Below are 12,336 nucleotides of genomic sequence, written 5' to 3' on the forward strand. Positions count from 1 at the left end.
AACCATAGAAACTAATGTAACCAGTGTCTGGAATCCTGGTCTGTGTGTTAGCTGTGGTACTGTGTCTCCTGTAAGATAAACCATAGAAACTAATGTAACCAGTGTCTGGAATCCTGGTCTGTTTGTTAGCTGTGGTACTGTGGCTCCTGTAAGATAAACCATAGACACTAATGTAACCAGTGTCTGGAATCCTGGTCTGTTTGTTAGTGTCGGTACTGTGGCTCCTGTAAGATAAACCATAGAAACTAATGTAACCAGTGTCTGGAATCCTGGTCTGTTTGTTAGTGTAGGTACTGTGGCTCCTGTAAGATAAACCATAGAAACTAATGTAACCAGTGTCTGGAATCCTGGTCTGTTTGTTAGCTGTGGTACTGTGGCTCTTGTAAGATAAACCATAGACACTAATGTAACCAGTGTCTGGAATCCTGGTCTGTTTGATAGCTGTGGTACTGTGGCTCTTGTAAGATAAACCATAGACACTAATGTAACCAGTGTCTGGAATCCTGGTCTGTTTGTTAGCTGTGGTACTGTGGCTGCTGTAAGATAAACCATAGACACTAATGTAACCAGTGTCTGAAATCCTGGTCTGTTTGTTAGCTGTGGTACTGTGGCTGCTGTAAGATAAACCATAGAAACTAATGTAACCAGTGTCTGAAATCCTGGTCTGTTTGTTAGCTGTGGTACTGTGGCTCCTGTAAGATAAACCATAGACACTAATGTAACCAGTGTCTGGAATCCTGGTCTGTGTGTTAGCTGTGGTACTGTGGCTCCTGTAAGATAAACCATAGACACTAATGTAACCAGTGTCTGGAATCCTGGTCTGTTTGTTAGCTGTGGTACTGTGGCTCCTGTAAGATAAACCATAGACACTAATGTAACCAGTGTCTGGAATCCTGGTCTGTTTGTTAGCTGTGGTACTGTGGCTCCTGTAAGATAAACCATAGACACTAATGTAACCAGTGTCTGAAATCCAGGTCTGTTTGTTAGCTGTGGTACTGTGGCTCCTGTAAGATAAACCATAGACACTAATGTCACCAGTGTCTGGAATCCTGGTCTGTTTGTTAGCTGTGGTACTGTGGCTCCTGTAAGATAAACCATAGAAACTAATGTAACCAGTGTCTGGAATCCTGGTTTGTTTGTTAGCTGTGGTACTGTGGCTCCTGTAAGATAAACCATAGAAACTAATGTAACCAGTGTCTGGAATCCAGGTCTGTTTGTTAGCTGTGGTACTGTGGCTCCTGTAAGATAAACCATAGACACTAATGTCACCAGTGTCTTGAATCCTGGTCTGTTTGTTAGTGTAGGTACTGTGGCTCCTGTAAGATAAACCATAGAAACTAATGTAACCAGTGTCTGGAATCCTGGTCTGTTTGTTAGCTGTGGTACTGTGGCTCCTGTAAGATAAACCATAGAAACTAATGTAACCAGTGTCTGGAATCCTGGTCTGTTTGTTAGCTGTGGTACTGTGGCTCTTGTAAGATAAACCATAGACACTAATGTAACCAGTGTCTGGAATCCTGGTCTGTTTGATAGCTGTGGTACTGTGGCTCCTGTAAGATAAACCATAGAAACTAATGTAACCAGTGTCTGAAATCCTGGTCTGTTTGTTAGCTGTGGTACTGTGTCTCCTGTAAGATAAACCATAGAAACTAATGTAACCAGTGTCTGAAATCCTGGTCTGTTTGTTAGCTGTGGTACTGTGGCTCCTGTAAGATAAACCATAGACACTAATGTAACCAGTGTCTGGAATCCTGGTCTGTTTGTTAGCTGTGGTACTGTGTCTCCTGTAAGATAAACCATAGAAACTAATGTAACCAGTGTCTGAAATCCTGGTCTGTGTGTTAGCTGTGGTACTGTGTCTCCTGTAAGATAAACCATAGAAACTAATGTAACCAGTGTCTGGAATCCTGGTCTGTTTGTTAGCTGTGGTACTGTGTCTCCTGTAAGATAAACCATAGAAACTAATGTAACCAGTGTCTGGAATCCTGGTCTGTTTGTTAGCTGTGGTACTGTGGCTCCTGTAAGATAAACCATAGACACTAATGTAACCAGTGTCTGAAATCCAGGTCTGTTTGTTAGCTGTGGTACTGTGGCTCCTGTAAGATAAACCATAGACACTAATGTCACCAGTGTCTGGAATCCTGGTCTGTTTGTTAGCTGTGGTACTGTGGCTCCTGTAAGATAAACCATAGAAACTAATGTAACCAGTGTCTGGAATCCTGGTTTGTTTGTTAGCTGTGGTACTGTGGCTCCTGTAAGATAAACCATAGAAACTAATGTAACCAGTGTCTGGAATCCTGGTCTGTTTGTTATCTGTGGTACTGTGGCTCTTGTAAGATAAACCATAGAAACTAATGTAACCAGTGTCTGGAATCCTGGTTTGTTTGTTAGCTGTGGTACTGTGACTCCTGTAAGATAAACCATAGACACTAATGTAACCAGTGTCTGGAATCCTGGTCTGTTTGTTAGCTGTGGTACTGTGGCTCCTGTAAGATAAACCATAGAAACTAATGTAACCAGTGTCTGGAATCCTGGTCTGTTTGTTAGCTGTGGTACTGTGGCTCCTGTAAGATAAACCATAGACACTAATGTAACCAGTGTCTGGAATCCTGGTCTGTTTGTTAGCTGTGGTACTGTGGCTCCTGTAAGATAAACCATAGACACTAATGTAACCAGTATCTGGAATCCTGGTCTGTTTGTTAGTGTAGGTACTGTGACTCCTGTAAGATAAACCATAGAAACTAATGTAACCAGTGTCTGGAATCCTGGTCTGTTTGTTAGCTGTGGTAATGTGGCTCCTGTAAGATAAACCATAGACACTAATGTAACCGGTGTCTGCAATCCTGGTCTGTTTGTTAGCTGTGGTACTGTGGCTCCTGTAAGATAAACCATAGACACTAATGTAACCAGTATCTGGAATCCTGGTCTGTTTGTTAGCTGTGGTACTGTGGCTCCTGTAAGATAAACCATAGAAACTAATGTAACCAGTGTCTGGAATCCTGGTCTGTTTGTTAGCTGTGGTACTGTGGCTCTTGTAAGATAAACCATAGAAACTAATGTAACCAGTGTCTGGAATCCTGGTTTGTTTGTTAGCTGTGGTACTGTGGCTCCTGTAAGATAAACCATAGACACTAATGTAACCAGTATCTGGAATCCTGGTCTGTTTGTTAGCTGTGGTACTGTGACTCCTGTAAGATAAACCATAGAAACTAATGTAACCAGTGTCTGGAATCCTGGTCTGTTTGTTAGCTGTGGTACTGTGGCTCCTGTAAGATAAACCATAGACACTAATGTAACCAGTGTCTGGAATCCTGGTCTGTTTGTTAGCTGTGGTACTGTGGCTCCTGTAAGATAAACCATAGACACTAATGTAACCAGTGTCTGGAATCCTGGTCTGTTTGTTAGCTGTGGTACTGTGGCTCCTGTAAGATAAACCATAGAAACTAATGTAACCAGTGTCTGGAATCCTGGTCTGTTTGTTAGCTGTGGTACTGTGGCTCCTGTAAGATAAACCATAGAAACTAATGTAACCAGTGTCTGGAATCCTGGTCTGTTTGTTAGCTGTGGTACTGTGGCTCCTGTAAGATAAACCATAGAAACTAATGTAACCAGTGTCTGGAATCCTGGTCTGTTTGTTAGCTGTGGTACTGTGTCTCCTGTAAGATAAACCATAGAAACTAATGTAACCAGTGTCTGGAATCCTGGTTTGTTTGTTAGCTGTGGTACTGTGGCTCCTGTAAGATAAACCATAGACACTAATGTAACCAGTGTCTGGAATCCTGGTCTGTGTGTTAGCTGTGGTACTGTGGCTCCTGTAAGATAAACCATAGAAACTAATGTAACCAGTGTCTGGAATCCTGGTCTGTTTGTTAGCTGTGGTACTGTGGCTCCTGTAAGATAAACCATAGAAACTAATGTAACCAGTGTCTGGAATCCTGGTCTGTTTGTTAGCTGTGGTACTGTGGCTCCTGTAAGATAAACCATAGAAACTAATGTAACCAGTGTCTGAAATCCTGGTCTGTTTGTTAGCTGTGGTACTGTGTCTCCTGTAAGATAAACCATAGAAACTAATGTAACCAGTGTCTGAAATCCTGGTCTGTTTGTTAGCTGTGGTACTGTGGCTCCTGTAAGATAAACCATAGACACTAATGTAACCAGTGTCTGGAATCCTGGTCTGTTTGTTAGCTGTGGTACTGTGTCTCCTGTAAGATAAACCATAGAAACTAATGTAACCAGTGTCTGAAATCCTGGTCTGTGTGTTAGCTGTGGTACTGTGTCTCCTGTAAGATAAACCATAGAAACTAATGTAACCAGTGTCTGGAATCCTGGTCTGTTTGTTAGCTGTGGTACTGTGTCTCCTGTAAGATAAACCATAGAAACTAATGTAACCAGTGTCTGGAATCCTGGTCTGTTTGTTAGCTGTGGTACTGTGGCTCCTGTAAGATAAACCATAGACACTAATGTAACCAGTGTCTGAAATCCAGGTCTGTTTGTTAGCTGTGGTACTGTGGCTCCTGTAAGATAAACCATAGACACTAATGTCACCAGTGTCTGGAATCCTGGTCTGTTTGTTAGCTGTGGTACTGTGGCTCCTGTAAGATAAACCATAGAAACTAATGTAACCAGTGTCTGGAATCCTGGTTTGTTTGTTAGCTGTGGTACTGTGGCTCCTGTAAGATAAACCATAGAAACTAATGTAACCAGTGTCTGGAATCCTGGTCTGTTTGTTATCTGTGGTACTGTGGCTCTTGTAAGATAAACCATAGAAACTAATGTAACCAGTGTCTGGAATCCTGGTTTGTTTGTTAGCTGTGGTACTGTGACTCCTGTAAGATAAACCATAGACACTAATGTAACCAGTGTCTGGAATCCTGGTCTGTTTGTTAGCTGTGGTACTGTGGCTCCTGTAAGATAAACCATAGAAACTAATGTAACCAGTGTCTGGAATCCTGGTCTGTTTGTTAGCTGTGGTACTGTGGCTCCTGTAAGATAAACCATAGAAACTAATGTAACCAGTGTCTGGAATCCTGGTCTGTTTGTTAGCTGTGGTACTGTGGCTCCTGTAAGATAAACCATAGACACTAATGTAACCAGTATCTGGAATCCTGGTCTGTTTGTTAGTGTAGGTACTGTGACTCCTGTAAGATAAACCATAGAAACTAATGTAACCAGTGTCTGGAATCCTGGTCTGTTTGTTAGCTGTGGTACTGTGGCTCCTGTAAGATAAACCATAGAAACTAATGTAACCAGTGTCTGGAATCCTGGTCTGTTTGTTAGCTGTGGTACTGTGTCTCCTGTAAGATAAACCATAGAAACTAATGTAACCAGTGTCTGGAATCCTGGTCTGTTTGTTAGCTGTGGTACTGTGGCTCCTGTAAGATAAACCATAGAAACTAATGTAACCAGTGTCTGGAATCCTGGTCTGTTTGTTAGCTGTGGTACTGTGGCTCCTGTAAGATAAACCATAGACACTAATGTAACCAGTGTCTGGAATCCTGGTCTGTGTGTTAGCTGTGGTACTGTGGCTCCTGTAAGATAAACCATAGAAACTAATGTAACCAGTGTCTGGATTCCTAGTCTGTTTGTTAGCTCTGGTAATGTGGCTCCTGTAAGATAAACCATAGAAACTAATGTAACCAGTGTCTGGAATCCTGGTCTGTTTGTTAGCTGTGGTACTGTGGCTCCTGTAAGATAAACCATAGACACTAATGTAACCGGTGTCTGCAATCCTGGTCTGTTTGTTAGCTGTGGTACTGTGGCTCCTGTAAGATAAACCATAGACACTAATGTAACCAGTATCTGGAATCCTGGTCTGTTTGTTAGCTGTGGTACTGTGGCTCCTGTAAGATAAACCATAGAAACTAATGTAACCAGTGTCTGGAATCCTGGTCTGTTTGTTAGCTGTGGTACTGTGGCTCTTGTAAGATAAACCATAGAAACTAATGTAACCAGTGTCTGGAATCCTGGTTTGTTTGTTAGCTGTGGTACTGTGGCTCCTGTAAGATAAACCATAGACACTAATGTAACCAGTATCTGGAATCCTGGTCTGTTTGTTAGCTGTGGTACTGTGACTCCTGTAAGATAAACCATAGAAACTAATGTAACCAGTGTCTGGAATCCTGGTCTGTTTGTTAGCTGTGGTACTGTGGCTCCTGTAAGATAAACCATAGACACTAATGTAACCAGTGTCTGGAATCCTGGTCTGTTTGTTAGCTGTGGTACTGTGGCTCCTGTAAGATAAACCATAGACACTAATGTAACCAGTGTCTGGAATCCTGGTCTGTTTGTTAGCTGTGGTACTGTGGCTCCTGTAAGATAAACCATAGAAACTAATGTAACCAGTGTCTGGAATCCTGGTCTGTTTGTTAGCTGTGGTACTGTGGCTCCTGTAAGATAAACCATAGACACTAATGTAACCAGTGTCTGGAATCCTGGTCTGTTTGTTAGCTGTGGTACTGTGGCTCCTGTAAGATAAACCATAGAAACTAATGTAACCAGTGTCTGGAATCCTGGTCTGTTTGTTAGCTGTGGTACTGTGTCTCCTGTAAGATAAACCATAGAAACTAATGTAACCAGTGTCTGGAATCCTGGTTTGTTTGTTAGCTGTGGTACTGTGGCTCCTGTAAGATAAACCATAGACACTAATGTAACCAGTGTCTGGAATCCTGGTCTGTGTGTTAGCTGTGGTACTGTGGCTCCTGTAAGATAAACCATAGAAACTAATGTAACCAGTGTCTGGAATCCTGGTCTGTTTGTTAGCTGTGGTACTGTGGCTCCTGTAAGATAAACCATAGAAACTAATGTAACCAGTGTCTGGAATCCTGGTCTGTTTGTTAGCTGTGGTACTGTGGCTCCTGTAAGATAAACCATAGAAATTAATGTAACCAGTGTCTGCAATCCTGGTCTGTTTGTTAGCTGTGGTACTGTGGCTCCTGTAAGATAAACCATAGAAACTAATGTAACCAGTGTCTGGAATCCTGGTCTGTTTGTTAGCTGTGGTACTGTGGCTCCTGTAAGATAAACCATAGAAACTAATGTAACCAGTGTCTGGAATCCTGGTCTGTGTGTTAGCTGTGGTACTGTGGCTCCTGTAAGATAAACCATAGACACTAATGTAACCAGTGTCTGGAATCCTGGTCTTTTTGTTAGCTGTGGTACTGTGGCTCCTGTAAGATAAACCATAGAAACTAATGTAACCAGTGTCTGGAATCCTGTTCTGTTTGTTAGCTGTGGTACTGTGGCTCCTGTAAGATAAACCATAGACACTAATGTAACCAGTGTCTGGAATCCTGGTCTGTTTGTTAGCTGTGGTACTGTGGCTCCTGTAAGATAAACCATAGACACTAATGTAACCAGTGTCTGGAATCCTGGTCTGTGTGTTAGCTGTGGTACTGTGGCTCCTGTAAGATAAACCATAGACACTAATGTAACCAGTGTCTGGAATCCTGGTCTGTGTGTTAGCTGTGGTACTGTGTCTCCTGTAAGATAAACCATAGAAACTAATGTAACCAGTGTCTGGATTCCTAGTCTGTTTGTTAGCTGTGGTACTGTGGCTCCTGTAAGATAAACCATAGAAACTAATGTAACCAGTGTCTGGAATCCTGGTCTGTTTGTTAGCTGTGGTACTGTGGCTCCTGTAAGATAAACCATAGAAACTAATGTAACCAGTGTCTGGAATCCTGGTCTGTTTGTTAGCTGTGGTACTGTGGCTCCTGTAAGATAAACCATAGAAACTAATGTAACCAGTGTCTGGAATCTAAAGTTACAGTACTACCTGTGACATTATCTGATTAATGGTGGCCATAAAAAATATGGTCACCATGATGGCCCTAAATGTCCATCATTATACCCCCTGCTGCTTAATTAATACACAAGGAATTAATCAAAAACAAGTCAAGGATAAAGAGAAATCACGACTGCATTGAAGTTTTAAAATTACATAACTTTCAGGTAAAGTGTCTCAGGGAAAATATATGACTTTTTGTGTTTGTCAAATTTAATAACTGTGATTATGACAAGAAAATTCTAAAATAAAATGAAATAATAAAACTAGTTGAACATATAGTTTCCTAACTTCTTTTTTGTAAAAAATTTCTCATGACTGTTTGCAAATGTTTGTTTTGATGTTATAACTTTAAATAATTCTATCAATTTAAGTTATTTTTTACATGTATTTTCTGGCAAGTGAATAATAAATGAATATCATCTTCTAATATAATGCAAACTTTCACAACACCTGCCTTTTCCCATTGAAAAGGTGTTTCTCAAATTAATATTCTAAAATCAAAGTTGTTTATACTTACTGCATTTAACATTGTTTAACAAATGTTTAAGATTATCTTTAATAGGACTTATTCTAAATAAAATTTAGGCAATTCATTATTTCTCTATTGAATAAATACATGTATATTCAAAATATTCATTACAGAAAAATTTGATATTTTTTTTATTTTCATATAAACATATTACAATTTAATCAAGTTTCTGACAAAAAAAACCAAAACAAACATTATAAGAAATCAAAACACATGGAAAAAAGTTATTAGGTTTCTGCCCTCAGTTCTAATGACTTTCTTTTTCAAAGGAGCCAATATTTTAAACATGTCCCATTTTATAGAGGTTTAGCATTTCTTTTGCTTTTTGTTCTTGGTTAAGATTTAATTCATAAACTGGTCAGAGACATTAATATGAGAAGGTAAACAATTTTCAAATAGATTATCTCTAAGTTGTTATGTTAATTTTTCCAAACAATTCTATCCTTTATAGAAATTTTTATTCACCGTTTTCTATTTCTAAATTATGACCACTAATTCTTTACTTAGTGAAGCATTTGAGTTCACTGTTTTTATCATAAGATTTTATTTTACTTTCAAAAATATTAAAAAACATAAAACAAACATTTGTAAGGGTTCCGCGGAACCCAGTGTCTCGCCTACTATTGCTGTTATCTATGTTTTCAGTGTGATAGGGGAATGCACATAATAGATTTACAGTTAATGAAATAAAACATTTGAAATGTATGAAAAAAGTTATGCTCGTAAAAATGAATACAGTATGCAATCAAATCTATAGATTTATAAAAGAGTTGATCATAAATTTATTGAATGAACAAATGATAAAGAAGATAATTTTTACATTGTTTGATTTATCCCTTAATTCAGACGACGACGGAATATAGGATCGCTATGTCAACAAAAATGGGGAAAAAATTATTAAAAATTTTCCTCTTGATACTATCTTTTGATTGTAAGAAGCTTCTGTCCAAGTTTGGTAAAAATCCAGGATGGTTTATGAATCTAATTAATGTTTTAAAAACTTTAACTGCAGACTGTATGTAATGTTAACTGGAAGAAAAACTAAGTCCATTTATAAGTAATATACTGAAAAACAGGAAATAAATTTTTACAAAATTTCCTTCTAGATACTAGCTTTTGATCATAAACAAGCTTCTGTCCAAGTTTGGTAAAATTCCTGGATAGTTTAAATAAGTTATTAAAATTTTAAAAACATTAACCACAGAGTAAATGTAATGTTAACTGGCAGAAAAACTAAGTCTATTCATAAGTAAAATACGGAAAAACAGGATTTTTTTTTTTACAAAATTTACTTCTGGATACTATCTTATGATCATAAACAAGCCTCTGTCCAAGTTTGGTAGAAATCCAGGATAGTTTAAGAAAGTTATTAAAATTTCAAAAACTTTAAACCACAGAGTGAATATTTGTGGACGCCGCCGACAACGACGACGCCGCCGACGGAATGTAGGATTGCTATGTCTCGCTTTTTCGAGAAAAGTCGAAGGCTCGACAAAAAGTGATTTAATTAATAGACTATAAAAATGTCACAATCTATATAGAAGTGTACTTTATTTTTTCAAGAGACAAATTTTGCCTGTTAACTGACAAAATTAGTCAAACTGAAGATAACATATTTGATAAGTTTACAATTGTTTCAAAAAGCAAGACAATTTTTTCTATAAATAATTTCTTGTAAGTCTCTTTAGTGATTCTTCATGCAAAACTCGTTTTGAGATTTGAAAAATATCAAAGATAAGCAAAAATATTTTATTCCTATACCATATATTGATATTTGTAGTTTTCCTGAATAATAATCATGATAATAGATTGTACAACTTTGTTAACAAAATTTATTGTAAAAAGATTGATATTCATGATATTGATAATTTAAATTTGTGAATAAACTGGCTTGTTAAATTACTTGCTTCATGGTTCCTTTAAACATATCATTTGCATGATTATAAGTTATAATTAATAATAATTCATTCAATAATGCAAACAAACAATAGAATACCATGTACATCATGTACAATAACTTTTTTTTTACTGAAAAAATAATTATTTAAAGGATTCTCTCTTTTGTTTTCAAATGCTAGTCAATAACTTATCTTTGAATTTTTGTCATTTCTAATCAAGATTCTTTCCAAGAAGAAATTAAAAGAATAAGAAGCAAAAAAACAAATAAAAAATAATAATAGCATAAAAAAATAAAAACGTTAGAAAAAAAGGAAAATATGTAAATTTAAAGACAGAATAAAATGCTCCGCAGGGCGCAGCTTGATACGACCGCAGAGGTCGAACCCTGAACAGTTGGGGCAAGTATGGACACAACATTCAAGCTTGATACAGCTTTGCATTTGGATTGTGATTAAATATTTGACACAGCATAGGTTTCTGACACAGAATGAATGTGGTCTAAGAACTTAAAAATTTTAAATTGGACATTCACCTATTATGGTCCAATATCCAAAATCTAAATACATGGTTAGATTCAGCATATCAAAGAACCCCAATAATTCAATTTTTGATGAAATCAAACAAAGTTTAATTTTGGACCCTTTTGACCTCAATGTGGACAAAGTTGATAACGGGGCCCAAAAATCAAAAATCTAAATACATGGTTAGATTCAGCATATCAAAGAACCCCATATATTCAATTTTTGTTGAAATCAAACAAAGTTTAATTTTGGACCCCGATATGGACCAACTTGAAAACTGGGCCCATAATCAAAAATCTAAATACATGTTTAGATTCAGCATATCAAAGAACCCTCAGAATTAAATTTTTGTTAAAATCAAACTAAGTTTAATTTTGGACCCTTTGGACCTTAATGTAGACCAATTTGAAAACGGAACCAAAAATTAAGAATCTAAATACACGGTTAGATTCGGCATATCAAAGAACCCCAATTCAATTCAATTTTTGATGAAATCAAACAAAGTTTAATTTTGGACCCTTTGGACCTCAATGTGGACCAATTTAAAAACAGGGCCCAAAATCCAAAAACTTAATACACGGTTAGATTCAGCATATTAAAGAACCCCCAGAATTCAAGAATAAAACCCCATTGAAATTGGTCAAGAAATAAGCAATTTATACGAAGTATCTTCTTTTGCACAATACTGTGCAATTAAATATTTCTTGCTATTGCGCAATACTGTACAATTGACAATTTCTTGCTATTGCGCAATATTGTGCTATTGGATATTTCTTGCTATTGCGCAATACTGTGCAATTGAAGATTTCTTGCTATTGCGCAATACTGTGCAATTGAAGATTTCTTGCTATTGTGCAATACTGTGCAATTGAAAATTTCTTACTATTGCACAATACTTATTATATAATAATTTACACATCCTGTTTGGTGTGTATCTCCTACCATATCATTATAATTTGCTTTTAAATATAAATCAGAAATAACCAACTTAAAATGGAAAATTTTAAAAGAAAAAAAAAAAGGAAAAAAAAAAAATCCCCCCCCCCAATTTTTTGAACACCCTTATGATTCATCACCCCCAAACTCAATCCCAGCCTTCCCTTTGTGGTATGGTACCTTGCAGTACAATTTCAGAGAGATCCATACACTTGAACACAAGTTATTGTCTGGAAACTAGAAAAATGTGTTTTTTGGCCCTTTTTTGGCCCCAAATTTCTAAACGTTTAGGGCAAGTACCCCCAAACTCAAACCCAGCTTTCCCTTTGTGATATGGAACCTTGTAGTACAATTTCAGAAAGATCAATACACTTACACACAAGTTATTGTCCTGAAACTAGAAAAATGCTTGTTTTTTGCCCCTTTTTGGCCCCTAATTCCTAAAATATTGAGGCAATTACCCCCATCATCAATCCCAGCCTTCCCTTTGAGGTATGGTACCTTGCAGTACAATTTCAGAGAGATCCATACACTTGAACACAAGTTATTGTCTGGAAACTAGAAAAATGCTTATTTTTGGCCCCTTTTTGGCCCCCAATTCCTAAACGTTTCGGCAATTACCCCCAAACTCAATCCCAGCTTTCCCATTGTGATATGGAACCTTG

General features: G+C 37.5%; 1 protein-coding gene across 11 annotated transcripts in view; it reads right to left on the minus strand.

The window, feature by feature from the left end:
• LOC127722974 (uncharacterized) overlaps positions 1-12,336 on the minus strand; it is a 436,121-nt gene that overhangs the window by 16,848 nt on the left and 406,937 nt on the right. The gene's annotated exons all lie outside the window — the stretch shown is intronic.

Source organism: Mytilus californianus, unplaced genomic scaffold (assembly GCF_021869535.1).
Source record: "Mytilus californianus isolate M0D057914Y unplaced genomic scaffold, xbMytCali1.0.p SCAF_13, whole genome shotgun sequence".
Classification (NCBI taxonomy): domain Eukaryota; kingdom Metazoa; phylum Mollusca; class Bivalvia; order Mytilida; family Mytilidae; genus Mytilus; species Mytilus californianus.